The following is a 15,288-nucleotide window of genomic DNA, read 5'->3' as shown; positions in this document are numbered from 1 at the left end:
TCCTCCAGCAACAGACATGATTTTCTCTCAGGGTCTTTGCACTTGCTATTCCTTCTACTTGGAATATTCCTTTCTCAGGGACCTACATGCCTCTCTCCCTCACTCCTTCAGTTATTTTCTCGAAGTCCACCTTCCCGAAGCCTTCTTTGACTACCTTATTGAAAATTGCAACTCCACTCTACCCCAGCTCTCTTTCTCTGCTTAATTTTTCTCCATAGAATTTAAGACAAGCTGGCACATGATAGCTTTTAGTCATTTGTTTATTTATTGTTCAACTTCCCCCTCTAGTTTCTAAGCTCAATGAAGAGTTGAGTTTTTATTTCATTTGTTCACTGCATATCCACAGTGCTTAGCAGAGTATATGGCACATAATCGGCGCTTGAGAAATAGTTATAGAATAAGTGACTCCCCCGCACATGATGGGTGAAGAAAGTGTGACTCACAGAAATAAGTAATTTGCTCAGAGCATCCAAAATTTGCCTAAGGCATCCAAGGTCAAACCCAGAATTAAAAGATGCAGATCAGCATCCAGGGTGCACATGCTCAACCAATATGTGATTTACAGAGAATATTATTTGAGTAGTCATGTACATACTCCCTTTCCTCACTAGAAGCTGACTTCCTTGAGAGCAGGAACAGTTTTAGTCATCTTTATAGCCTTGGTACCTAATACAGAATTGGGATCATAGAAATAGTGATGTGCTGGAGCAGCTACCCCAGCTTGAGAGAGTCTACTGTGTGCCTCTCTTCCAACTCTGCTTTCAGTGATATATTGATACATTGGTAGCTTGGAATGGGCCTAAGGGCCATGGAAATCACCAAACACTACAACTCAAGACGTTTTCCCCAGAGAGTTGGTTGTTAAATATTTACTTGCATAAATGCGTACAATTACATAAAAGATACTTTTAAAAATGTTTGGTGCATGAGTGAATGTACTGGTGAATGAAATGTATAGGGAATAGTTATATGCCAAGTCTTTTAGTCTTTTAGTCTTTTAGTCATCACCAGTCTTTTAGTGCACTGGTGATGCAGAGAATGTGAAAAGAAGGTGGAGGCTGGTGATCAATAACTTTCAATGAAGATAAAAAAACAATCACATTAAATAATAAAATCCTTGTGATAGAACATAGTTCAATTTCCTACTTTATGAGGGAATTTTATATAAAGAATCCTTTAAAGGAGATATCCAGAAATTACCAAAATAAAATCTTCCAATGAGAGGGAATCCAAGGAAATCAGGTAGAGCTCTATTTCTTTCCAGGATTAAAAAAAAAAAATAGATTCATATTTCTTTACAAGTATAGTATCCCACATAATCAGGTAATCTGGGTTCTTCTGTGCTTAGTAAAGTCAATGTTCACTCGCAATCATGGAGCACTCACCCCAGATAGGGTAAGGACAGAGGGAGGTGGTACCTTTATTTAGGCCATTAAAATCCTGCAATTCAGGTTTTAAAATGATTCAAAATGTGATGAATGTATTTTTTTTAAAATGCTTTTTCTCGTACTCAGTGAGTCAGTACAGCTTTATGGTAAAATCATCCCACATTCTGAAAAATATAATGTATTTCATTTTTTTTAATAACTTGGTTTATTTGTAAATTACATGCTATCAATACACAGCTCAAATCATTGTATTTAATGTAGCATTTACAGCTAAAATTGGAATAAATTCTTTTTCTTTCCCAGAACATTATATATTTGAGAATTGAGAGTTTAATAAGAAACTCTGATTTTTAAAAATCTTTCATCATTTAAACTTTAGAAAGAGAAAATACATTTTTCTAAATTAAGTTACCATGGTATAAAATATCCATTTACATTTTTGTTAGGATTAGCTTTTTTTCTTTGTTGATTATAAAAAATATTATTCTAAATACTATTATTTTGATTATTTATTTCCCAAGAGACTTTAGTCTGAATTAAAAAGCTGCAGCTTAAGTCTTATCATTAAAATGTATAGCAAAACATTTATTTTTCATGCAATTAATTTACACTCAAGAAAAAAATTTAATGGTTATTTAAATAATCATGAGTTTCTATTGTCCCTTTTATTCAACTGTTTTGAACACTCTGGAACTGACCCCAAACATCTACCACAAATTCCACTGAGATGTAGAGGGCCTGTTGCATACGGAAATTCTGAACCCTACCCCCCACCCACTTATCAACAGCTCTGGAAATGTATAGTTCATGGGTCTGCATTTAATAAGCCATCTAGATGATTCTTATGCTTATTAATGTTTGAGAATCCAGGATTAAAGGGGACAGATAAGTGGATCTTAACCTTTTCAACACTGGTGATCTCTAGGCTCTGCTGTACACTGGGAGAACCTATTCAGTGACTGTCAGCTTCTTCCAGAGGAAGTCATCCAAGGGGCAGAAGAAGAGAGAAAGCCTAGCCACCTCCCAATGCCCCCAGAGTTCTGGGGGCCTGGCCAAAGATAGCAGGCAGCGTGTTTAGAGTCATAGACTTCTCTTCCATTCCTCCCTCCCTCCATACCGTCCTCCTTCCCTCCCTTTCCTGCTTCCTTCTTTCTTGTCAATGCCTTCTCTGTTATTGTCAGAAAAATGGTCTGTATGTGTGAGGTCGGGTGATGGGGTTTCCAGAAGACAACAACAAAAACCCTCTCTTATCACATCTACCTGGCTCAATCTCATTGAACCCTCTCAAAACAAGTTCTTACAAAGGAAAGTATCCATTTTTGTTGTTGTTATTGTCATAGACAAAAAAGAAAAAAAGTAGTGTCATCAACCATCTGTCCCTGGCCTGTCTCCCATCTTTGGTCCCAGCGAGACATCAATCTCCCTCTGGATGAGTGTGACTGAGGATGGATATAAATATCATACAATCTTTATCATGACTTTACTTCCTATCTCCCATTTTTAGATCCCTCTTCCCGGGAAGGTTTTAACAAGTAGGATCAGAAATCAAAACATCATCTGAACAAGCAAGAAGTGTACTTGCTTCTTGGGAGCAATCACTGGAGCTCAGCCCAATGCTCATCCTGTCCATCAGAAGCCCCAGGGCTACTAGCTGACCTGCCTCTCCCAAGTCTGTCACATCACAAGTCAGGGCTTCTCATTCATTGTGTTAATTATCCCAGACCCCTCCCAGAGCTAGAGAAATGAGGAGATGGAGTGCTTAAACTTTATCTATTGAATTTAAAGATAGGAAAAATCAAACCATTTTAGACCCAGTCTCAGTGAAATTAAAAAAAAACAAACAAAAAAAGATTTATTATGGTCTAAAGCAGAAGGTGGCAAACTATGGTCATGGGCTGAATCTGACCTGCTGCTAGCTTTTGCAAATGAGGGAATACAGCCACAGACATGAGTTTGTGTATTGTTTGTCTGTTTTCACATGGTAACAGCAGAGTTGAGGAGTTGTGACAGGAACTGTATAATAGATGAGTAGCTATAGAACATCCTTGACTTTACCTCTTGGCCTGTAATGCCTGAAATATTTACTATCTGGCTCTTTAGTGCACAGTTTACTAGTCCTCGGTCTAAATCAAAATGTTCATGATTTATTTTCTACAGCTTCTGAAGGCAAAATATTCATAAATTGAATTCCACAAAAAATTCCCCATAGAAATAGAAAATATGAATAAACCAATTATTAGTAAAGAGATAGAATCAGTAATCAAAAATCTCCCAATGAAGAAAAGTCCAAGACCAGATGGCCTCACTGAATTTTACCAAACATTTAAAGAATAATTAAAACCAATTCTTCTCAAAGATCAGAGAGAGGGGAACACTCCCAGAGTCATTTTACGAGGCCAACATTATCCTAATACCCAAACCAGAAAATGATACTACTAGAAAAGAAAACTATAGGCCAATATCCCTGATGAATATAGATGCAAAAATTCTCAGTAAAATACTAGCAAACAAAATTCAGCAGTACATTAAAAGAATTGTTCACTATGATCAAGTGGGATTTTATTCCTGGGATGCAAGGATTGTTTAACATATACAAATTAACCACTGTGATACACCACATTAACAGAATGAAGGAAAATAATTATGATCATCTCAATAGACACACAAAAAAAGCATCTGACAAAAGTCAACATCCTACATGAAAAAACCTCTTAACAAATTAGACATAGAAGGAACATAACTCAATGTAATAAAAGCCATATATGACAAGCCCACAGCAGATATCAAACTCAATCGTGAAAGGTTGAAAGATATTCCTCTAAGATCAGGAAAAAGACAAAAGGCCACTCTCACCACTTCTATTAATCATAGAACTGGAAGTCCTAGCTAGAGCAATCAGGCAAGAAAAAGATATAAAAGGCATCAGAATTGAAAAGAAAGAACTAAAATTATCTCTATTTGCAGGTAACACGATTTTATATACAGAAAATTCTAAAGACCACATCAAAAAACTGTTAGATCTAATCAACGAATTCAGTAAAGTTGCAGGATACAAAATTAACATGCATTTCTATACACTAACAACAAATTTTCTGAAAAAAATAAGGAAATTGATTCCATTTACAGTAGCATCAAAATCAATACAATACTAAGAAACAAATGTAAAAAAGGAGGTGAAAGATCTCTACTACAAGATGTTAATGAAAGAAGTCAAAGGAGACACAGCTAAATGGAAATGCATCTTGTGTTCATGGATTAGAAGAAATAATATTGTTAAATGACAATACCACCAAAAACTATCTATAGGTTCAATGCAGTCTCTATCAAGATTTCAATGGCATTTCTTACAGAAATAGAAAAAACACTTCTAAAATTTATGTGAAACCACAAAGAACCCCAAATAACAAAGAAATCCTGAGAAAGAAGAACAAAGTAGGAGGCATCACACTTCTGGGTTTCAAGCTATACTATAAAGCTATAGTTGTCAAAACAGTATGGTACTGGCATAAAAGTAGACACATAGATCAATGGAACAGTATTGAGAGCCCAGAAATAAACCAAAGCATATACGTATGGCCAACTAATATTTGACAAGCTATCCAAGAATACTCAATGGAGAAAAGACAGCGTCTTCAATAAATGGTGCTGGGATGATTGGACATTCACATGTAAAATAATGAAACTGGACCCCTGTATTACACCACTCAAAAAAATTAACTCGAAATGGATTAAATGAAAATGCCAACTTGAAAAGATATCTGCATCTCCATATTTATAGCAGCATTATTTACAATATTGAAGACATGGAAACAAACTAAGTGTTCACTGATGGATGAATGAATAAAGAAGTTGTGGTGTGTATAGATATAGATATAGATCAAGATATATAATGGAATATTATTAAACCATAAAAAATCAAGAAATCTTACCGTTTTCAACAACATGGATGGAACTTGAAGGCATTATGCTAAGTGAAATATGCCAGACAAAGACAAATACTATATGATCTCACTTATATGTGGGATCTAAAAAAAGAAACTTCATAGAAACAGAGGTCAGACTTGTGGTTACCAGAAGTGGAAGGTAGGGGGAGGGAGAATTGGAGGAACTTAGTCATATGGTACAAACTTCCAGTTATAAGATAGATAGTACTAGGGATGTAATGTACAACATGATGACGATAGCTAACACTGCTGTATGATATATAGGAAAGCTGTTAAGAGAGTATATCATAAAAGTTCTCATCACAAGGGGAAATTTTTTTCTTTTTTCTTTTCTTCTTTCTTTTCTTTTTATTGTGTCTTTATGAAATGATGGATGTTAGTTAAACCTATTGTGATAATCGTTTCACAATATATGTAAATAAAACCATCGTGACGTATGCCTTAAACTTATACAGTAATGTATGTCAATTATTTCTCAAAAACTGGAAAAAAGGTTCCCCATACACACATTAAAACAATCTATGTCTTTTCTCACTAACCAGCATAAGATCACCATAAATATGTGGGAATAACTTCTCCAATCCCAATAACAGAACAGCGCCTGTCATAGTAGGTATTCAATAAATGTTTGGTGGGGATATATGTATGCATATGGCTGATTCACTTTGTTGTACAACAGAAACTAACACAGTATTGTGAAGCAATTATACTCCAATAAAAATCTATTAAAAAAATAAATAAATGTTTGGTTAAATAAATAAATATTTTTAAACGTGTGTACATTCTACATTATATTTATGATATATCTCTATTTTGGAATAAAAATTTTTAGTCCTGAACTGTGAACTGTATTATCTCTGTCCTCCTTATCTTTGCTCATGCTGCACTGCCTAGTTATCATTCAACATTCACTTTACACAACCTATTTTCCATTAAGCTTCAGCCAAGTGAAATTGAATGCTGGAACATTTGTGACCCTAGCCAGACATTTTGTGCAAATTTCTTCATTTGTTTCTTCACTTCCTCCTCTTGACTATGAACCCTTCAAGGGCAGGAGAGTGTTTTAGTCAGCCTTTTAGCCATAGAACCTAGCAGCTGTTACATAGAATGCATTTAGAAAAATGTATGTTGAATTTAAAAAGACCTAAAGACCCAGTCTAGTAATTCTGAAGTCAAAAAATTCTATTTAAAGTACAACCATAGGAATTGGCTCAACGACCTCTTCTGGCAGCAAATTTCATTTATTACTATAAACTGCATAAAGTAATTGTCTTCATTTGTTCAAAATTCAATGTCCTTTAATCACATCTTGTGAATCAAATTAAGGAACTTACTCTTATTAAGGGAGTTCAATTTTGAATATAACTGAGATGTTTCTAAGAGCATCACTCAGAGTCCTTTCAAATTTTTTCTTCATAAGAAAAGTAATGCTCCATTTGGCTATTTTCCTATTCTTTCATTTATAAGAATCATATAGTGCTTTTCTTAATCATTTATAATATCTTTAATCAATTGGCTCAACAATTATTTTAAAATATTATATAAAACGAGTATGTGTCCATATTATTTCCCCTTTGGTGAATTTTACCCTAATTGACTAAAGTACCCTACATAATACATCTAAGTAATTTTAATTTTTCTATTCACCCTTTGCTAAAGAAAAAAAAAGTTGCTCTATAATGGTAGCTCCAAAATGCATTTGAGTTTGTGAAATGGTGAAATTAATGAGTAGGATTTTATACTTTACTCAAATATATCCGAAATCCAAATACTTCTCTTCATTGTCACTGCCCCCAAATTTACAACCAGCATCATATCTCAACTCAACTACTGCAATATCCTTTGGAGGCTACTGCTTCTGGACTTGCTTTTTCTACTATTCACAGACTATTCGAAGTGATCTTTTAAAATTTTAATCAGATTGTGCTAGTCCCCTGGTCAAAACCCTCCTGTCTCCATTGTATCACAAACAAAGTCTGAACTCCTTACAGTGGTCTCTGAGGCCTAGTGTCACCTGGTCACCATCTACCTATCAACCCCCAGCCCCACCACCCCTCCCCTACCACTGGGCCCTGGGTCACTACACTACAGGCACACCGTTGTTGTTTCCCACCCCCTACTTGAATATGCTGTGCTTGTTTCTTCCCTGGCCCTTTGACCTAGTGTCCCCTCTGCTTATCTTCAGTTTAAATGTGACCTCCTCCAGGAGGCCTGCCTTCCCTGACTGTCTCTGCTCAGGGAGACACCCAATCCTGTTGTTGTGGCCACTCTCTGCCAACGCCTCTCACAGTCAGTTCTTTTGCAACTCTATCCCTGCCTGATGGCCCTGCTATTCGGTCTGCCCTGGATCTTGGCTTCCAGGCCCATCAGAGTCTCTACTGTTACATACATTGCTACTTCCCACTTCTGACACCTGCTTAAAGCTGAAAACCTCACAAACCTTTGTGGCTGTCATTTTGCTCCCGTTTAGGCCCAACTTTTCTCAATTCATTGTCCATGCCACACAATAGCCTAGGGAGACTTGGGATTGCAAACTGTGCCTGTTCATGCCCTGGGACTCTCATGACTCTACTGGGTCACCATCGAGTGTTGGCATGGGATTACACAGCACAGCAGTCTCTTCCCAAATCCATAAGCAAAAAACCTTAGAATTCCCTCAACTTAACTAGGAGTTGCTAAAGCTTCTACCCTGGGAGGTTTGGACTCAAAAAACTGGGAGGAAAAAACAAGAGCTGTGGTAGCCACTTTCTCCTTCCACTGTGGTCTTCTTCACTCCCCCTCTTCTGGCATTTCTCATAAGAAGGGGCAAAGAAGGCTTTCTTCCTAGTGCTCTTTCTACAGGATTGAAACTGCTCTATATAAAATTTCATGCAGACTTTGTCAAACAAACATCAAGATGAACAGTAAAAATCAGTGAATCATCTTAAAGTTTCATCTTAGTGTTTCATCCTCACTAAGCCTCTGGATCTCGGCAAAACATCCAAATAAACTTTAAATGTAAAAGAGAACTAAAGGAATTTAGAAATCCTTCTCAAGACTGCCTGACTTTAAGCTGTACGTCAAAATAATGCTTTAAATGACAGAAACTGAGTGTCTGTCCCCACCTCTACCCCAAGTCAGGCAGATGCCTTGACTGTTCTAGGAAGAAAAACACAAGTATGTAGGAATGCAAAAGAGAAAAATATATTGTCATCGTTTGACTGGGTTAGACATAAATGTAGGAAATTTAAGAGAATAATAGTTTCCTTGCATGTAATGCAAGAAGAACAGAGATAATAACTTTATTCAGATAAAACTTTATCAACAAAAAATAATAGCAGTATAAGAGTAACTCCATAACTTGAGTGTTATTTATTTAGCATGCTGAGTCATTATTAAATCGTAGCCGTGATATGGGAAATACACACATGCACGCATGTACTTGTTGGCTTTCATTACTTGCTCTCAATCTAGATAGGATTCTAAATGTTTGATTTTTCTGACTTTCCAGCCAAGTTCATTTCAAGCGCATCAGATGATATATTGGGTGGTAAAAACAGAGCAAGAATGGCATTTAATGCCGAGATAGAAAACCATAAAACAAAATTCACAGATGCTCAAATATCATAAGAGTCTGGAACCAGTTGACATAGGTGTAAATCCCCCTTCTCTATTTTTCTTAATTTATTCGATATATTGCTCCTTTATGTCAAGATTTATAACCAAAACATTACATATGTTATATGCAATGATTTTATTTGTGGTTCTACTCATTTAACAACTCTAAGCACAAGATACATACAGTTTCAACAGAGAAGCTTAATCTACCTTAAAAAAATCTCAATTTTTGTTTCAAACTGGGGACTCAAATAGTACTGAAAGTAAATATCAAGGCAGAATTATAAACAGTATTTAGGGAGCCATGTGCAAGGAAGACTCTTTTGAGTAGACAAGTTGAAGTTAGGGCTGTATTTGACTCCCAGCTATAATGCCCTCCAGCTCCTTAATGTGGACAAGTTGTTTGAATTATCTGAACCCTATAAGATGAGGAAAATAAAACCCACCTTACACTATTGTTGTGATGATTAAATGAGAATTACACACACCCAAAAAGATCATTCAACCTCTATTACAAAATATAGACAAGTTTTTCATCTCCTTTCTCATACCTTTGAAAAGATAATAATTTGGTAAGATTTGATGTTAAAAAAAAGCAGAAATGCCACATCTATCCTCCACATTTTAACTATGTTTGCATCCAATATTGAAGTGTAAATAAAGGGAGAAATGTACTAAATTAAGGCAAAAATTAAACTCTTTTTCTATTAAGCACAAGCCTAGGCTATGTGTAAATCCAGAAAGAAATCTGGCTGAATTTTGCTTTAAAATCTACTGAATTCAGGAAGAATAAAAAAAAGTTAGGTGTTTGGGGGGTATACAGTGGGAACAAGAGATATGAGGTGTCTCTGTGTGTGTGTGTGTGTGTGTGTGTGTGTGTGTGTGTGTGTGTGTGTGTACTGAGTACAAGATACCTAACCACCATTTTTAGTAACCTATAAGTATGAGAGGCTTCTTTGGGTATGTTTTACAGCAAAAAAAAAAAAAAAAAAAATTGACAGGTAATAAATTCCCATAACAGTTTTAGGAGGCACTATCTTAAAGAGAAAAATAAATCCACTTTTTATTTTACTTTAAATTATTCCATAGTTTGAAGATATTTGCCCTTGATTGGGGTGATGAATGTCAGTGGGTCGCTTTCCCACTTTGTATTAGATCTAATCTTCATTCATTACTGAATAAGTAATTCAATTAGGTTTGAAAGCACTTGCTTCATTTATACCCAATCATGTATGTGGGCAAGTGTCTTAGTCCATTTGAGCTGCTATAATGAAGTAACACAGCCTGGGTAGCTTATCAACAATGGATATTTATTTCTCACAGTTCTGGAGGCTGGCAGATTGGGTGTTTGGTGAGAGCTTCCTGGTTCATAGATGCTGTCTTTTCACTGTGTTCTCACATGGTGGAAGGGCAAGGGAGCTCTCTGGATTCTCCTTTATAAAGGCACTAATCCCATTCATAAGAGCTTTACCCTCATGACCTAATCACCTCCCAATACCACTACCTTGAGCATTAAGATTTCAACATATGAATTTAGAGGGGGAGAGGAAGGATACAGACATTCAGACCATAGGAGCTGGCATACATCAACATGGTCTTTATTCTGTTAAGCATCCAGATAATAATAAACATCCAGATGATTTAGTAAAGTTTTATTTTGGTTTTTGTTTTTTTGTGCTATAGACACAACTTATTCTTTAAGTGGAAAACATGAAAAATAGAGACCATGAAATATATTTAGTTAACAAGATATACTCATTTCCTTAGAGTTTTAAAAACACCATTTATTCTTTTTAATAATATCTCTTTTATTGTACAGGCATAGCTCATTTTATTGTGCTTCACTTTATTTTGCTTTGCAAATACTGAGTTTTTTTACAAATTGAAGGTTTGTAGCAACCCTGCATCAAGCAAGTCTGTCAGCGCTGTTTTCTTCCAACAGTATTTGCTCCCTTCATTTGTCTGTGTCACATTTTGGTAATTCTCCCAATATTTCAAACTTTTTCATTATTATTATACTTGTTAGGATGGTCTGTCATCAGTGATCTTTGATGTTACTATAGCAAAAATATTGACTCGAAGGCTCAGATAATGGTTAGCATTTTTTAGCAATAAATTATTTTAAATTAAGGCATGTACATTGTTTTTTAGATGTAATGCTATTACACAATAGGCTACAGTATAGTGTAAACATAACTTTTATATGCCCTGATATACCAAAAAATTTGTGTGATTCGCTCTATTGCAACATCCACTTTATTGCAGTAGTCTGGAACCTAACCTGCAATTTCTCTGAGGTCTGCCTGTATTTTGAAATGACTTATGTAATTCAATAACATTTTCCCCAAAATTAAAAGTATTCGTAAATTAATATAAGAAAAGGACACAATAATACATAAAGATCTATGTTTGTAAGATATATTATTTCTTTTTGTTTTCTTTTGGTTATTTAGCTTCATATATATTACACCCAGCACATTTAACTAACATACTTTTTTTTCTCTCTCTATCCTAACAGGTTTATAATGTAATAATTCAAGAATTTTATCATACAGTGGAGTAGCTTAACAACTGTCTATGTGCTTCCCATGATATGTTCTCTAAATTGTAAGTATATACTTACTTTCCGAAGCTGGCTGGATTTTGAGAGAAATGTGTTCAATTAGAACTTATAGGTAACTTTGATTGTTTAAGAAGATTACAAGCTAAAATTCATCCAAAGTAAAGAATAGTTTTAGAAATTTATCTTATATGAAGAGATGTTCTGTGAATTTAGGTTTAACATTGTATCAAAGTTAAAACTTAATATAGTATGTCATGGTAGGTAGAATAATATACCCATGACATTTAGTTGTATTTTTTTAAATATTATACTTAACATCCTTAAGATTTCTATACTATTCTTTATTTTTCTAAAAAAAACTTTAAATATTGTACCTGTGAAATTTTATGCTAAGATATTAAAATTTCTTGAAATATCTTTTAAAAAATATAATGTGTAATATCACTTCAAAGTCAGGGCAACTTCTCTCTATATTAGTTATCTTTTTGAAAACTAGTTTCAGTTTTGGTAAGATAACACCTATATCACTAAATCCTTCATACTCGTGGTGTTTGTGTGTGTGTGTATGCATGCATACACATATATATGTGCGTATATGTACACACACAATTTCATTAATAAGCTAAATAAAAAGAAGGAAAATCATCTTTGCTAAGTAAGGAAACCTCTTATTATTAATTTCACACTGCTGAAAAGTAAGGAGAAAGGTGAAAGGCTGGGGTTCTATGCTTTGTTTTTGAGTTAAGAAGTACTAAGAGAAAGTACTAACTTGTGGCAGTGGGAAGGAAAGGAGGCAGCCCAACCCCTTTTTCCTCAGAAGAAAGTAAGCCATGAACTGGAGCCCTTCAGTAATCAGAAGTGTTGCCCACTTTACGGCGTGTTTAGGGCATCAGGAGATACTGTCAGACCTACAATACAATATCCATCTTGAGCCTTACTCTCCATTCTTCCAAGCCCTTCCTTGCTGGAGCCCCTGAGGATATAAAATCCATCAAAGGTGACTTGGAACTTAGTGACCCTTGATCCTTCTTCAGGAAGGCAGGAGAACAAGGGTGCCTGATTATATTGTGGGAGTTGGAGTTAGCTGTGGTCAGGTTATTAGCATGCCATTTCAGAACACTGAATGCCTTCTGACATGAAATATTTTAATACGTAATATGTGGTTCTAAAGCAGTGCTGTCTAAAGAAAACATAATGTGAGACACATATGCAATTTCATCTTTCTTGGGGCCACATTTAAAAAAGTGAAAAGAAGCTAGTAACATGGGTTTTAATAATATATTTTATTTATTTAAAATATATTTAATAATATATTAAATATATTAAATATTAAATATATTTTAAAATATATTTTATATATTCAAAATACAGTCATTTTAACATGTGATCAATGTAAAAAATATTAATGGGCCTTTTAACATCTTCTTTTTCATATTAAGTCTTTAAAACCCAGTGTGTACTTATAGTACATCTCAATTTTGATACTAAATTCATACTGGATATACTTGATCTGTATTTAGAGTTCATAAAATTTACATATGAAAAAAAAAGATTCACAAAACCAAGTTGTCCCATATATACTTGAAAGTTTTTCAGTAACTAAATTGAGTATCAGATTTTAAACGTAACTAATCAAAATTAAAAGCCACAGCCTCAGTCACACTGGCCACATTTTAAGTACTCGACAGTCCTATGTGGCTAGTAGCTACCATATTGCACCACTCTTTTCCAAAGAACTATTGATATAATGCTATAATTCTGCTACCTAATGGATTTTGTAGGCCAATCTCAGGACACCAAAGGAGCATATAACTTTAAAATTTTAATGAGAAAAAATGTCAAATCCTATACCTCTGACTTAAAATAAATTCTATAGAACCAGCTATTTATGAGAAATTATGAATAAGAAAATATACAGGGTCTAAACCTTCAATCTGTGATATATTGGAATTTGTTTTTTTCTTACTTGCTTCAATGTACGTGCTCTTTTGTCACTAAAGGAATTAGCTGATCACAACCCTTTCTATTGCAATGAGTGAATCAAAAGCAAAAAAAAAAAAAAATTTTTTTTAAATGGCTCTGTGAAAGACACTGTTAAAGGAATGAAAATATAAGCTTCAGACTTGTTAATCACATATTGATAAAAATATATAAAGAACTCTTAAAAATTAATTTAAAAAAATTTAAAAATTGGTGAAATACTTGAACTTTATCAAAGAAGATATATGAAAGACCAATAAGCATACGGGAAGATGTTTAACATCATTAGTCATTAGGAAGCTACAAATTAAAACCATGATGAGATACCACTAGACAACTTTTAAAAGGGATACATTTTTTTTTAAATCTGACAATATGAAATGCTGATGATCACAGAAATTTTAATTTATTGTTGAAGGAAATTCAAAATGGTACTGCACTTTGGAAACCTCATTGTCAGTTTCTTTTAAAATTAAACATGCACTTACAATATGATTCAGCATTCTCACTCTTAGGTATTTACCCAAGTGAATTTAAAACTTAGTTTTACACAAAAACCTATATGTAAATATTCACAGCAACTTTATTTATAATTGTCAAAATGCCAAAATAACTAAAATATATTTCAACTGGTGATTGAATGAACAAACTTAGTATACCTATACAATAGAATACTACTAACATATAAAAAAGAAAGAATTATTGATTCAGGCACTATCATGGATGAACCTTTAATTCATTTTGTAAGTGAAAGGGGGGAGACCCAAATGACTAAATATTGTATGATTGCATATGTAAGAAATTCTAGAAAAGGCAAAACATAGAGATAGGAAGCAGATCAGTGGTGGCCAGCGTTTCGAGATACAGGAGGATTGACTACAAAGTGATAGCGTGAGGATATTTTGGGGGTGATGGAACTGTACTGCATGGTACTGTGGTGATTGACAAGTGACTGTGTGCTCATCAAAACCCACAGAACCACACAACACAAAGAGTGAGCTATATAGTATGCTAATTAAAAATAGGGAAACAAATGGGATGCTGGAATATTCCAAGATGGAGTAGGGACTGTGTCAAATGAAACTAGCCAAATTACAAACATAAGCCGTAACTGAAGGCCATGGGAGAAACAAATCTACCCTAAGTAACTGTGAGAAACAATACTTTGGCAGGATAAAGATTGAAAAGTATAATGCTATAGAGAAAAATAACCAAACATAGACATACTCTATTTGATCTTTTTTTTTCTCACAGGAGTACAGGTGAATTCTGAAATCACTTTGCATGTATACTGGGGTGAAACATACAAGTAAATAAATTGTTGAAAATGAAAGCTGAGTTTCTCATTGTCACATAAACAAAGGGAGATAGCTAAAACTAACCTTGCAGTGATAGAGGTAGTGATATCAATATGAAGTCATTTTTATTTTAATTTACATACAAATAGATACAAAAACAAATATAGATATGTGTGCATACATGGGTATATATACATAGCATTTACTAGCTCTACCTACTGAAGGTCCTAGAAGCAGTAATGCCACAGTAGCAATGAACACACCTCATGCCCAGATTTTAGTTTAAATACCATTATGCAATAAAAATGGAACCAGTGCCCTCAGGAAAAATGGCTGATTCTAGAGCTAGGGCTGGAAAAATGCAAGATGAACCTGAAGCACTTTGTAGTGGCAGAAAGTGAAATAGAGGCAAAAAATTATTGAGGCATGTCAGAATGATACAGGAGCCAACCAGAAAGAGTTCCCAATGACCAAAGCTGAAACACTTTAAGCAAGAAAATAAAAATCATATTAGATGA

At 34.5% G+C, this 15,288-nt stretch overlaps 1 protein-coding gene across 1 annotated transcript in view; it reads left to right on the top strand.

The window, feature by feature from the left end:
• Positions 1 to 1,323: 1,323 nt before the first annotated feature.
• FUT9 (fucosyltransferase 9) overlaps positions 1,324 to 15,288 on the top strand; it is a 99,791-nt gene continuing 85,826 nt past the window's right edge. The window contains exon 1 of the mRNA XM_082475384.1: positions 1,324 to 11,536. The gene's annotated coding sequence lies outside the window, so the exon portion shown is untranslated. The remainder of the gene's footprint in view (positions 11,537 to 15,288) is intronic.

The sequence above is a fragment of the Balaenoptera physalus genome, assembly GCF_965194825.1.
Source record: "Balaenoptera physalus genome assembly, chromosome: 9".
Taxonomy (NCBI): Eukaryota; Metazoa; Chordata; class Mammalia; order Artiodactyla; family Balaenopteridae; genus Balaenoptera; species Balaenoptera physalus.
The sequence above is the reverse complement of the archived record's forward strand: the minus strand, read 5'-3'. Positions and strand labels throughout refer to the sequence as shown.